Source organism: Lissotriton vulgaris, chromosome 7, assembly GCF_964263255.1.
Source record: "Lissotriton vulgaris chromosome 7, aLisVul1.2, whole genome shotgun sequence".
Taxonomy (NCBI): Eukaryota; Metazoa; Chordata; class Amphibia; order Caudata; family Salamandridae; genus Lissotriton; species Lissotriton vulgaris.
The window spans coordinates 1,440,381,907-1,440,397,064 of NC_141695.1; the positions used below are offsets into that span (position 1 = coordinate 1,440,381,907).

A 15,158-nucleotide genomic window follows, 5' to 3' on the forward strand; every position below is an offset into this window, starting at 1 on the left:
AATCTGCAATCCTAGGTGCAATTTTAGGTTCTAAAAATGAGTTCTCTCGCTACATGCTATTCAGGAAGGGGATACTTTTCATAGCATTCCTGAATCAGGTGAAGGTAGCAAGGAAGACATGAGGGAACTGTGGCTAGTTTGAGTTTCAAGCCTGGGGAATAGGGTTAATATTGCAGCATCCCACACATCTACCGCTGGGGTTGGTTAGCTGGAAGAGATATGGATATGATAGGGAAGAGATGTCTTCTGGGTTTGTTTGATATGCTGTCCTAAGGGTATGAAGAGATAGTTACTATCTGACACTTGCGCAGTAAGGCATGTTTGTAGGTCAAAACCTACCAAACAGCTCAGGTTTGCTAAAGACATCTTGAGGGCATTCGGAAAGCTTTCCTGGGAATGTATTCCACCCATTGCTTATCATTGGCTTTGTGGTTTGTAACTCGCGGTTTTTTGCAATCTGTTTGCTGGCTTTATTTGTTTTAGCTTGTACAGCTTGAGTTCATCCCTTCCGTTGCCCAAACCTTATTTATTGTGTTCCTCCACCGGTACTGGAATGCTGTAAATAGGTGTTAAAATCTTTTTCTTAACTTGTCATATTTGCTGTGCATTCAGACAGCGGTCAAATGTCAGGCTCTGACTTCCAAGGGAGCTTGGTGTTTAATTTTTCTTCTAACTTCAAAGTGGAAGGATTGATGTGACAATCATGCCGGCTACTGGGGTAATTCTGGTAATATGGAGGCGTAGTAGAAACAAAAATTTGAATACGATCAAAACAAATCAATACACTAGGCAATGATATTTCCACACATTAGCATTAGTGTGCTCTATATTTTAACTAGTATAACTGTATGTCTGTGACAAATGTAATGGACACCATGCATACTCCACTTTACCCTATGCCACTCTACTCTACACCACTCTATGTCACTGCACTCTACTCTGCATCATTCCACAATGCGCTGTTGCACTTTGACACTCCACACTGTCACTGCACTCTACTTTGCATCCTTCAACTCTACTCAACTTCAATCCATCCCTCTCTACTCTGCATCACTCTACGCCAATGCACAGTACTCCACTCTACTCAAATCCACTCCAGTCTCTTCCGCTCTACTCTGCGCCGCTGCACTTTGCCAATCCACTCTACGCTACTCTAATGTACTATTCCATGTTCGCCACCCTAAGCCACTCCACTCTGCACAACTCCACTCTATGCCACTGCAATCTACGGCGCACTACTCCACTCTACTCTGTACCACTCTACGGCACTCTACTCTACACCACGGCACTCTACTCTTCATCACAGCACTCTACTCTACTCTTCACCACAGCACTCTACTCTTCACCACGGCACTCTACTCTTCACCACGGCACTCTACTCTTCACCACAGCACTCTACTCTTCACCACAGCACTCTACTCTTCACCACGGCACTCTACTCTTCACCACGGCACTCTACTCTTCACCACGGCACTCTACTCTACACTACGGCACTCTACATCACACTACGGCAATCTACTTTACACCATGGCACTTTACACCACTGCTCTCTACTCTACACTACGGCACTCTACACCACACTACGGCAATCTACTTTACACCACGGCACTCTACTCTACACCACAGCACTCTACTCTATGGCACTCGACTCTAACCACTGCACTCTGTGCAAATACACTCTACACCACTTTACTAAAAACCAATGCACTCTACTCCAATCTACTCGGCACCACTACATTCTACGCCACTATACTCCACTCTGCAACCCCCTACGCTGCTGCAATTTACGCCATTGTACTCTACGCCCTCTGTTCTGCATCACTGTACTCTATGCCATTTCTGTCTACACCACTCCTCTATACCAATGCTCTCTGATAACCTACTCTGCAACACTGCATTCTCTGCCACTAACTTTACTTACTAACTTTACTTAGCACCACTCTACTGCATGCCACCCTATGTCACTGCACTCTAGACTGCATCACTCCACTCCATGCCACTGAACTCTCCCTTGCACTACTCCACTTTATGCCACTGAACTTTTCACCCCTCTACTCAGCACCAGTGCACCTATGCCAGTGCACTCATCTATGCACCACTCCACTTCAACCTGCCACTCTACTTTGCATCCTCCCACTCTACACCACTTCACTCTTCGCCAAGCCACTCTAATCTACTCTGCACCACTGTACTCTAAGACCCTGCACTCTACTCTGCCACTACACTCTACTCTGAAACAATCTACTCTGTGGCACTGCACTCTGCGCCACTGCACTATACTCTGCACCACTGTGCTGTACGCCACTCTGCTATTCTGCACTACTGTACTCCACTGCACTCTTCACCCCTGTTCTCTGACATTCAACTCTGCAAAACTGCTCTCAACTTTACAGTACACCATTGCACTATGGCAGTGCACTCTACACCACTTACTCTATAACGCTCTACTCTACACCACACCACTCTACTCTATGCTAATGGACTCTACCATGCACCACACCAGTCTATGCCAGTGCACTCTACGTCACTACTCTGACACTCCACTCTACCCTGCACCAATCCACTCTACGAAACTTTACTCTACTCTGAAACAGGCTACTCTATGCCGTGTCACTCTGACAATGTACTCTGCTCCACTTTACTCTATGCCAGTGTACTCTAACCCACTGCACTCTAGGCCACTGTACACTATTGAGCTCTGTCACTGCATTCTGCGCCACTCTACTCATTAACCACTGTACTGCACACCACGGTTCTCTACAGCACTCTACTCTGCAACACTCTACGCCACTGCACTCTGTGCCATGTGCCACTCTGTCCCCTACGCCACTCTACTGTAAACCACAGCAATATACGCCACTTTACTCTAAACCACTTTACTCAAAATGAGTGCAATCTACAGCAACACTTCTACACTCTACACCACTATACTCTAATCTGCAACACTCTATGCCACTGCCCTCTGTGCCACTTCACTCTATACCAATGTACTCTAAACCACTTTACTCTATGCCTTTGTGCTCTAAACCACTGCACTTGACACCACTGTACACCATTGAGCTCTGTCAGTGCACTCTACGCTATTATTCTACGTATTAACCACTGTACTGTACGCCTCTCTACAGCACTCTACTCTGCAACTCTACTCCAGTGCACTCTACTCCAGTGCACTCTATGCAGACCCCCCCAGGATATTGCATAGATTTGCAAATTTAGCGGCACAAAAATTGAAATTTAGCGGCACAAAAATGGAAATTTAGCGGCACAAAAATGGAAATTTTCCGGCATTATTGCAGCATTTTATTTTATTCATATGCATTAATTTTCAGCACTAAATCAATGGAACCTGTTTTAGCAGAGTGTTCCACTTTGAAATAGGCATGTTTAAAGTTTCTGCAGCTCTAACGAAGCACAGCTCCAATCTACTAACCTCATGGGAGGGGGCCATATTTCTCCCTGGGATGTTCTAGCGGCCATGTATGCACCCCTGCTGGGGCACCACTTTCATTACGCCCTGGTTTCAGTCACACAACTCCCTTCACTCTGTGGTTTAAGTCACGCAGTCCCTTTCTCTCTGGTTTCAGTCACGCAGCTCCCTTCACTTTCTGGTTTAAGACACACAGCCCCTTTCTCTCTCTGGTTTCATCATGCAGCTCCCTTTGCTCCGTGGTTTCAGTCACACTGCCCCCCTTCACTCCCTGGGTGCAGAGGCACAGCCTCCTTTTGTGTTGCATGCACTGACTCCCGTTTATAGGTAGTGCTGATATTATCTTGCAATATTTATCCTTCAGAACCAGGCTCCCCAGTTCCAAATTCAGCAGCTCTGACCATGGAGTCACCATGGTGTCACATTCTCTCCCCCACTGAACACCATACTGCCCCACTGAGAAAAACTTGCACTGCCTTCAACTGCAACCCATTTGTGCCATGTTATAAACACCTGGATGCGGTTCAATTTAAATTACACACTAGACGAGTAATATGCTGCCTACAAAAAAAAGTACAAAGTGTACTATCTTCTCTGTCGCGTGTCCTTGCATATGCAGTGCCTTGGTCTGAGCTACTGGTCTGCAGCCTGTCCTCATATGTGCATCACCATGAACAGTGCTGTTTGTCTGCAGCCTGTCCACACTTGTGCTGTGCCACGGCCTGTACTATTGGTCTGCAGCCTGTCCTTGTATGTGCAGTGCCATGGAGTTAGCTATTTGCCTGCTGCCTGTCCTATTCTATGCAGTGCCTGGGGCTGTGCTCTTGGTCTGCAGCCTGCCCTCGTATGTGCAGTGCCATGGAGTGGGCTATTGGTTTCCAGCCTGCCCTCGTATGTGCAGTGCCATGGAGTGGGTTATCGGTTTCCAGCCTGGCCTTGTATGCGCAGTGTCATTTTCTTTGCTACTGGTCTGCAGCCTGTATGTGCAGTGCCATAAAGTGTGCTATTTGCTTGCTGCCTGTCCTCTTCCATGCAGTGCCTAAGGCTGCCTGTACTCGTGCGTGCGTGCAGTGCCCTGGAGTGCGCACTGTTGTGTTAGCCATGTCCTGCCCACCTCTTATAGCACATCAAGGTTCCTTGATTTTCCAACTGTCTGAGCACAGCCACGTTCTTCTTTCATGCCGTCAAGCACTCCTAAATATTGAGCAGGCACTCAGTAATTGGTCCCGACGAAGAACAATCCCAACTTACACCAGTATGTTAATATTTCAGCCTCCTGCCCTTTAGACGCTTTGCGCTCACAGCTTCTGAACAATCTGATGAGCAGAAACTCCTCCCCTTTCTGCCTTCATTTTCTGAGGGTACCAAAGCTGAACGGCTTCATCTTGTTTTCTAGGGTGATATTGCTTTTGAAACTCGGATAAGTTTTACATGAATAACACAATATACAGATTGTCAAATCAGAGCTCGGACCACTTGGTTTATTTGGGTTAATAGTCAAACTATGATAGCTCTATAGTTAAGTACATCTTTATCCAATGTGAGGACACTCTGACCTCCTCAGGAAGTTGCAGCTCAGTTGCATGTTAGAAAGAGTCACAAGAATACCTATGTTGTCATAATCATGAATGTGCCTAAATGCTGTGTGTCTGTGGAAGGAGCGCTGAAGATATTGTGCGCACATCTATCAGTCGTAAGCTTAACCTCCCTCACACCTGGTTCCAGCTGCTCCTGAATTACTTTATATAGACAAACTCCGCAGTAGAGTGTTCACGGTGAGAGTCTGGATAAAAAGGAGAAGTGTGAAGCTGAATGACGTCGTTGGTTGAGGCGCATCTCAGGGCAGATGGAGGCCTCTGGAATCCTTGTGGCACAATCCATGATTGGGAGTTCTGTGCTTTTCCCCTTGTTTGGTTTCTGCTGAACAATATGATCCCTTTTATAAGTGTGAGGCGCAGCTACAAGATGTGGGCTGTAACTGAACCGGGTTGGCAGCTTGCCGGTAGGCGTGTTTAATATCTTGTGTTTATGTTCAATCGCAAACGCACACATGGCTGCACGGTATGCTTCTTTGATAAATAGGAATGGCTTGCTAACTCACAATATATGGTAGTTCCTGTTTGGTGACACCTCCTCTAGGATTTAAAATGCTCAATGGCGCCGACGGCACAAATAAAATCCGCTACGAATGCTCCTTGTGGCTCTCTTGCTTCCAGCTATTACGGCTGTACAACGTAGTTCACTTCATGACGTATGCGTGTACAGCCAATTAGATAGCATAATTTTTTTATGCCTACTGCAAGACCTGTTTTTGCGGCCGAAATAGGAAATATCGCGGCAATCGCACAGTTCAGCAGATTTCTCGATTATTGCATAAATCGCGAAATGCTGGAGGGTCATTCTGATAGATACATCTGCCATGTGGATTCCTCACCTTGTGAATATCCCCTTGCATCAGCAACATTCGGAAATTCTTTTTGTAGCTTCGCGCCGACGTGGACCTGGACGTCATAGAGGCACGGCACGGCACCGCACGTGACTCCGCTGACGTCACCGACGCCTACAATAGGTCCACGCCGGCGTGATGACATCAGTTCTGCCCTTTTTTCCGTGCCTTCGAGGCACACGGACGGACCAATGCCAGTAGACATATACACAGTATACGCAGCACAAATACCAAGGTAAACACACACAGTGTGAAGCAAATGCAATGAAACATTTGAAATAAACAACCCCTTGAGAATAAAATAAATACATTACAGAAAACTCTGGTATAGAAGAGCGGACAACGGGGAGGCGGGTGGGTCAGTGAGGAATCCACAGGCAGATGTTGTATCTACCAGAAAAAGCGTTACCGAAGGTAAGTAACTTGTTCTTCTGATAGATACATCTGCCGTGTGGATTCCTCACCTTTTGAATAGAGTCCCACAGCAGTCCCCACTCCCGGAGGAGGGAGTCCACTCTTCTAAACCAGGAAATCCTGAAGGACAGAGCGTGCAAAGAGGCCGTCCCTCCTCACTTCGGAATCCAAGCAGTAATGATTTGCGAAAGTGTGGAGGGAAGACCAAGTTGCCGCCCTACAAATATCCTCTACAGGAACACCTCTAGCCAATGCCGAGGTCAAAGATTTAGCTCTTGAAGAATGAGCCCTTATACCCTCTGGTGGTTCCTTACCGGCCAAAGAGTAGCAGATCTTTATACAGAGGACGATCCATCTTGACAAAGTTCTTTTATGGACCGCTCTTCCTTTTCTGCAGCCAGCAAACCCAATGAAGAGCTGGTCATCCAGTCGACAGTCTTTAGTTCTGTCCAGGTAAAAGGACACCGCCCTCTTGGGGTCCAGACGGTGTAATCTCTCCTCCTCCTTTGAAGGGTGAGGGGGAGGATAAAAGGTAGGGAGGGTAATGGATTGACTAAGGTGGAAAGGAGTCACCACCTTTGGGAGAAAAGCAGCCCTGGTCCTAAGAACCATTCGATCAGCATGAATGGTCAAGAAAGGAGGCTTGGAACTAAGAGCTTGAAGCTCACTTACACTCCTTGCTGAGGTTATTGCAACAAGGAAGACCGTCTCAAGAGTCAAAAGCCTCATAGGACATTTGTGAAGAGGCTCAAAGGGAGCTCCCATTAAAAAGGTCAAGACAAGATGTAAGTCCGACTGAGGCACAATAAAAGGAGTAGGAGGGAACTTATTTGTGAGGCCTTTCAAAAACCTTAAAACTACAGGAAATTTAAAAAGAGATGGCTGGTCAGGCAAACAGAGAAATGCCGACAGCGCAGAAAGATAGCCCTTAACTGTGGCAACAGCAAGCCCTTGCTGCGCCAGAGAGAGGGCAAACTGGAGAACATCAGACAAATGGGTCTCAAAGGGTCAATAGATTTCTCCCCACACCAAGTAACAAACTTTGACCATCTATATGAATAAATGGACTTGGTGGAGTCACGCCGGGCTGACAAGATGACATCCACCACGTCAGGCGGGAGAGAAAAGGAATTCAGGTTGCCCCGTTCAATCTCCAGGCATGAAGGTGTAATGTCTGGAGGTGGGGGTGTAGAACCTGCCCCTCCATCTGAGAGAGGAGGTCTGCCCTAAGAGGGAGACGGAGCGGCGGGTGAGAGGAGAGGTGGAGAAGATCCGTATACCACACCCTTCTTGGCCAGTCCGGGGCGACCAATATGACTCCGGCCCGGTCTTGGCGAATCTTCCTCAGAACCAGAGGAATCAAGGGTGTGGGAGGAAACGCGTAAAGGAGTCGACTTCCCCAACTCAACTGAAACGCGTCCCCCAAAGCTCCTTGCATTGGATACTGGAGACTGCAGAATGACGGGCAATGAGCATTCTCGTGAGTGGCAAACCGGTCCACCCAAGGAGTTCCCCACATCTGAAAGATGTCGCGAACTACCTCTGGATGGAGCCTCCACTCGTGGTCGGCCGAGAACCGCCGACTGAGATTGTCTGCACGTACGTTCAGAACCCCGGCCAGATGATTTGCCATCAGACAAATCTGTTGGTCCTGAACCCAGGACCAGAGCCGCAGTGCCTCCCTGCTGAGACACTGTGACCCCACTCCTCCCTGTTTGTTGATGTACCACATCGCGGTCGTGTTGTTCGTCAGGACTTGAACTGACTGACCGCGAAGGGAAGGAAGGAAGGCCTTGAGCGCCAAACGTATCGCCCGCAATTCTAGAATGTTGAGGTGAAACAACCTTTCCTCTGGAGACCAAAGACCCTTGACCTCCAGATCCCCCAGATGAGCACCCCACCCTAGAGTGGATGCATCCGTTATCACTGTGGCCACCGGAGGAGGCAACTGAAAAGGCTTCCCCTGAGACAGGTTGCCTTCCACGCCCCACCAAGACAAATCCGCCGCAGCTTCTCTGGAGATCCTTACTGACTCCCTGAGATCTCCGTTGTGCTGATACCACTGCCTGCGGAGGCACCACTGGAGCGCCTTCATGTGCCAGCGTGCATGGTTGACCAACAGAATGCATGAAGCCATCAGACGGAGCAGGCGAAGGACCTTCCGGACTGGAACGACCGCTCCATTGTAAAATAAAGGAATCATTTCCTGTATGTCGCGAATCCTTTGTGGAGGAGGGAATGCACGACATACAGTTGTGTCCAGTACAGCACCTATGAACAGGTTGCGCTGGGAGGGCAACAGGTGAGATTTGGGTACATTTATCGAAAAACCCAACCTGTACAACAACTGGGTTGTCTCCTGCAGATGGAGCACTCTCTCTGGCGACTCTGCCTTGATCAGCCAGTCGTCCAAATAAGGGAATACAGGAATCCCTGACCTTCTGAGATGCGCCGCCACCACTACCATCACCTTGGTGAAGACTCGAGGCGCAGTAGTAAGCCCAAACGGAAGAACCGCAAACTGATAGTGCTGCGATCCCACCGTAAAACGGAGATACTTCCTGTGCGACTTCAGGATGGGGATGTGAAAGTACGCATCCTGCAAGTCGAGCGACACCATGCAGTCTTCTTCCAGCAGTGCCTGAAGAACCTGAGCAAGGGTGAGCATCTTGAATTTCTCTTGTTTCAGATAAGAATTCAAGATCCTGAGATCCAGGATTGGACGAAGCCTGCCATCCTTCTTGGGGATCAGGAAATACCGGGAGTAGCATCCCTGACCCCTTTCCTGCTCTGGGACCACCTCTATCGCACCCTTTCTTAACAGAGTTTGGACTTCCTCCTGTAGGAGTAACAGATGTTCCTCTGAGCAATATCCCTGGCAAGGAGGGTAATTGGGAGGGAATTCCCGAAATGGAAGGGCTTACCCATTTTCTATGAGATTGAGAACCCAAAGATCTGATGTAACCGATTCCCAATCCCGTAGAAAGTGGGTAAGCCGACCCCCCCACCAGACCCACATGATCCTGAATGGCGGATCTAGGGCTTCTTTTCTGTGGCTGGGGGGGTTAGAGGAGGTAGAGGCGGAAGAGGCTTGACGCCCTCGAGGACGGGACCTTTGTTTTCCCCTGTATGACCTATACAAGGTATTTTGCTGCGGCTGCTGTTGTTGCTGCTGTTGACCTTGTCTATAGGTACGAAAAGAAGAGCGTCCAAAACCTCTAAACTTTCTGGCCGTTGAACCTCTTACTTGAAGACCAAGAGATCTAGCAGTTGCCCTGCTATCCTTAAATCTCTCTAAGGCTGTATCTGCCTTCTTGCCAAAGAGTCCTTCACCGTCAAAAGGTAGATCTAACAACGCAGACTGCACATCAGCAGAAAAATCCGAGGATTTTAGCCAAGCTGAAAGTCTCGTGGCAAGGGCAGTGCCCATGATCCTTGCAACAGAATCTGCAGTATCTAGACCGCTCTGGATAACTTGACGAGCTGCCGCTTGAGCATCAGATAAAACTTCCTCAAAGTCACCTCTGCAGTCTTCTGGAACCTTTGGAATCAATAAACGCATTGAGTCCATAAGTGTGTGCACATACCTCCCCATAAGACAAGTGGCATTCGTTGACTTTAACACCATACTTGCGGAGGAAAAAGTTTTCTTGCCCACCTGATCCTGTTTTTTAGCTTCCTTGTCACCAAGCACTTGGGGAAAAGCACCAACCGACTTTTTTGAGCACGCAGCTTGAATCACCAGACTTTCAGGAGAAGGGTGAGATGATAAAAAAGCAGGGTCTTCAAGAGCCACTCTATATCTCCTAGCCACGCTTTTTGAGACAGCAGGAGCAGAAAGAGGCTTTTTCCATACCTCCATAATGGGTTCTGTTAACGCCTCATTAAATGGGAGTACTGGTTCCACAGCTGAGTTTGGTGAATGGAGAACCTCTTTTAGCAGATTTGACTTAAACTCAACAGTAGGTAATGTCAAGTTTAAAAGACCTGCTGCCTTTTTCATTACCACGTGATATGGCTGAACATCCTTAGAGGGCGCATCCGGACCTGATGGCAACACCCAGTCTGGGGAAAAATCAAGACCACTAGCATCAGCTAGCTCCTCGAAATAATTCTCATCCAGCTCACCTTCCTCCTAGTCTGAATGAGACTCATAATACCTCCGTTCTTCCAGGAGACGTTGAGATTCTCTCCTAGATCTCTGTTTAACACGGATTGCAGCCGGATCCCCTGTCGACTCCGATGGCGCCGGAGCCGACGTCGGTACCGAATCCGAAGGCTTAGAAGGATGATCCAAAGACTTGCTTGGAGAGGGCGACGCCGGAGTCGTCTACTCGAGCCGGCGTTGACATCGGCGTCGACCTCGGTGGAGCCAGGTACTGCCACAGCGGAGTCGGGCTGGCATATACGGCATGAAAGGTGCCGGGGCATAAGAGTGAGGAACACCCAAATTAAATGCCATGGGACCCGAAGGTGCACCAGAGGGGTACCATGACCTCGAGAATACTCCATACATAGCGTTCAGGAACGCTGAAGGATCCTGACCTGGTGCTGGAAAAGATGGATGATCACCCTCAGGCCCATCTCGATGCAGATTCGAATCTGGTTCATCAACAGGAGCCCATTCCTCCTCCTCATTCGGAACTTCACCGACCTCTTCTTGAGACGGCGTTGGAGTCGGATTGGAAACCGGAGACTGAACTTGTGACTCCGAAGGTGAGGCCTCGCCCTCACGATCCGAATCCTCTTGTGGTGGAATCACCTTCGATTTACCCTTCTTGGGTGATCTCGACCTCGAGCCCGACTTCTCACCTGAATGACGTCGAGATTCATGTCTCCTTTTCTTATGCTTCTTACGCGACCTCGAAGCATGATCCGACGAAGTCTTCGAAGCCGACGCCTCTCGAGATCTTGATCTTGACCTCGACCTCGACTTCCTCGAGCGAGATTTTGAAGACCTCTTTCCTTTATCGGCTTTCAGTGTTGCCACAAAAAGCTTGGTCTCCCTTTCTTGCAGGGCCTTTCGTTTCATCTTTTGACACGACGAGCATCCATCTACGTCGTGGTCGGAGCTCAAACACCAAATACAGTCCTGGTGTGGGTCCGTAACAGACATCATCTTCCCGCACTCCCTGCAGGCTTTAAATCCAGTCTTCTTCGCCAACATTATAAGGAGACAAAGAGGCAAAAGAGTAAAGAAACGAAGAAAAACAGTAACAGAGTTACCAAAAGCTACTGAGTATTCCGAAACCGTTCGAGTCGACGACGCGGAAAAAAGGGAACAGAGTTTTCTGTAATGTATTTATTTTATTCTCAAGGGGTTGTTTATTTCAAATGTTTTATTGCATTTGCTTCACACTGTGTGTGTTTACCTTGGTATTTGTGCTGCGTATACTGTGTATAAGTCTACTGGCATTGGTCCGTCCGTGTGCCTCGAAGGCACGGAAAAAGGGCAGAACTGATGTCATCACGCCGGCGTGGACCTATTGTAGGCGTCGGTGACGTCAGCGGAGTCGCGTGCGGTGCCGTGCCTCCATGACGTCCAAGTCAACGTCGGCGCGAAGCTACAAAAAGAATTTCCGAATGTTGCTGACGCAAGGGGATATTCACAAGGTGAGGAATCCACAGGCAGATATTGTATCTACCAGAAAAAGCGTTACCGAAGGTAAGTAACTTGTTCGTCTATGCCACAGCACTCTACTGTGCACCACTCAACTCTTCGCCATTCTACTGCACTCTACACCAATGCAATCTATGCCACTACATTCTTCGCCACTCTACTGTTCATCTCCCCACTGTACTCTGCACCCTAATCTGCACAACTCCACTATATTCTGCACTAATTGACTCTACTCCACTCTATGCCACTCTGTCACTGCATACCACGCAAATGCACTCCACACAACTTTACTAAAAACCAGTGCACTCTACTCTACTCCATGCCAATCTACTCTGCACAACTGTACTTTATGGAGCTTCTCTCTAGGCTGCTCTACTCCAATATACAACACTCCACTCTGGCGCTCTACTCCATTAAACTCTACACCACTCTGCCACTCTACTGCTCCATTCTACAACACTTTACCACACTCTGTGCCACTCCGCAACACTACTCTGCTCTCTGCAACTTCCTCTATGCCCCTCCATGCCACTTTACTCCACTCTGTTGTACGACAAGCTACTCTACTCTGTGCCACTCCATTCCACTCTTTTCCATGCCAGGACACTCTACTCCATGTCCTGCACTTGACAACATGCCACTCCACTCTAAGACAATTTACTCCATTCTATGACACTCTACTCTACTCCATACCACAACACTGTCACTACACTCTACCACACTCTACTTCATTCTACGCTACTGAACTCTGACACACTACTCTACATCCTTCCTCTCAACAACACTCCGCTCCCTCCACAACACTTGATGTCACTCCACTCTACAAAACTGTGATACTCCACTCAACTCTAAAACACTCCACAACTCCATGCCACTCCATAACACTGTACTCTGTGATACTCTATTTTATCCCTCTCCACTGCAGGCCAATCTCCTTTACGCCACTAACTTTTAGCCATGCTAAACAGCAGGCGCGCTAGAGTGCAGCATAGAACATTGGCAAACGCCAATAGCTCTTGCATAGGCGATACCCATTGGCTTTTCCAATACTGGTTCTTCATTGCATCATGCTTGGACTTACGGCCTTTATTCCAAAGCAAAGCGGAAACATGAAGATGAATTAAACAACAATTAATCTAATGATCAAAAAGAAGTAAAGAAATTGCATGTTGCACTTCTCCTGAAAAATGCATATTAAAATAAAAAAAAATTAAATTGAGAAATACATGTGGACACCCTCTGCAGATAATTTGCTCTCCAATTTAGGGTGTTCAATAGGTGGAGGAAGGAAAGGGAGTCGGGTGACGTCCTGTTTCAAAACATAGGTGCCACAAGTCTTGAACTAGATGCATCCCTACAGGGTGCTGTCACTTTACATCCTCAATTATTAGACGGACGTCATCACTTTTAACTCCAAAGCCTTTGAAAGGGCAATGTCCTAGTTACTTGTGTGTGATGCTCTTCTGTACCATATAGTCCAGAAGTATCAATTATCGTGGCGTCTCCCAGCTTAAAAGATTTCTGCTTTAAATCCAGTCCACAAGGTGATCACTCTTTCCTGCTGCTCATTCGACAGCGTACCTTGCCGGACATATTTGTTCTAATACTCCTTATTTAGAAAAGGACGTTATTTTTAATCCCACGGGGAACACTTTTCAGTGCGGGCAGTGATGGTCTCACTTTATTATGAATTAAAGCAACCAGCTGCATTTTTCGGAGGATGTTGGTAAAGCCTTTAGTTGGTTGATGTACAGCATTCATCATAGCAAGTGCAACACACACTAATGTATTAACACTTCACAACAATGGGGGTTGCATCTGCAACAGACCTTTGTGGTTTTGTAGTTTGGTCACATTTTTAAGAACAAAGGTACTGTTGGGTGAAACCTGATCTTACATTTACAAGTGGATGGGCAGGGTGGTTAGTATTTGTGTTACAAAATGGGTGGGTGTGGGCACTTTCAATAGCAAGCATCAAAGGACTTTATCTAATTCTTGGAAATGTGTCCATTAAAGGGGGCGTGGATGATTTTGCATGGGATTTGACCATGTTTGATTCTAGAGTTCTGGTTTCAGGTCTGTCTTGACTAGTGGTGGGTAACAATATTCATAGCTGGTTCCTATTTAGTGAACTTTGTGAAAACTTTTGGTCATACGAGTGAAATTCCCGGAGTCGATGCCCACGGCCACATTTATACTGTCCACGGTTTCCATGCTCAGAAATATTTGGATGCACTTTGGTTAATACTGGTCAATTGATCACTCCACTTGTACCATTACTATTACCTGACCTTTCAAGCCCACTTCGGATGCTTCCGTCGGCATGCATGGCCGCAGCCCCTTCACTGTGGATAATGAAAGCATTATTTTAGTGATCCTCCTCTTCAGCCATTTATGCCTCTTTATTCCACCATCCTACATGTTCTCACTTTATTTAATTTTTTTTCAGATCCTTTTTTATCTCTCCTTTCTCACGGTCCATTTTCCCATCTTTCTCTTCATCCTTATTTCTCAAATTTGTGCCAATTTCTCTGCTGCTCTTTGATAAAATTTAGTAGTATAAAAGAAGCCCCTGCGCTCAAAAAAGGAGTGCTGATGCCCACTAACTGTACAAACAAAGCACAGAACCGTATTAGAACATTTGGCTCAATGCCTTTCTTTAAGTCTCATCACTGCGATCAGAGGGAGGGCATCAGTAATAGCTAACCTAACAGCTCAGTCTCTTCATTTATTTATTAATACCAAGCTTGCATGCTGGATAATTAATTGTTGGATATTCACTGGATATGTAAAATGGCTAAATTAACGTTTTGCTAGATAATATAAATGAGAAAAAAGGAATTGGATTACCAAGGTGTTCAAGAAAATGATCGTTTGTTTTCGACTTTGGACTATGTTCAAAATGTTCATCTTCAGTGATGCCTTCCAAGTTACAGAATGCAACATGAAAGCAAGTCTGTGACCATGCAGCCTCCCTCTTCATCTGCATGTACCACCTACTGCCAGAAGTCCTAGGTAACTAAGTGATGGTAGGGAGTTACTTGTAGGCTCTTGCTTTTTATTGATGTGGCTGCTTTTCCTTTACTTACTGATATTTTGTTGGACCGTTTAAAGACATGCGGGGTCCTTGGGAAAGCTTGGGACCTTTTAAGATCCTTTCTATATGGCAGGAGACAAATTGTTGCACTTGGAGATCATCAGTCAAAACCGTTTGCACTGCCTTGTGGTGTTCCACAAGGCTCTTCCCTTAG

At 47.1% G+C, this 15,158-nt stretch overlaps 1 protein-coding gene across 4 annotated transcripts in view; it reads left to right on the forward strand.

Annotated features, from left to right (window-relative positions):
- SGK2 (serum/glucocorticoid regulated kinase 2) overlaps window positions 1-15,158 on the forward strand; it is a 459,518-nt gene that overhangs the window by 290,352 nt on the left and 154,008 nt on the right. The gene's annotated exons all lie outside the window — the stretch shown is intronic.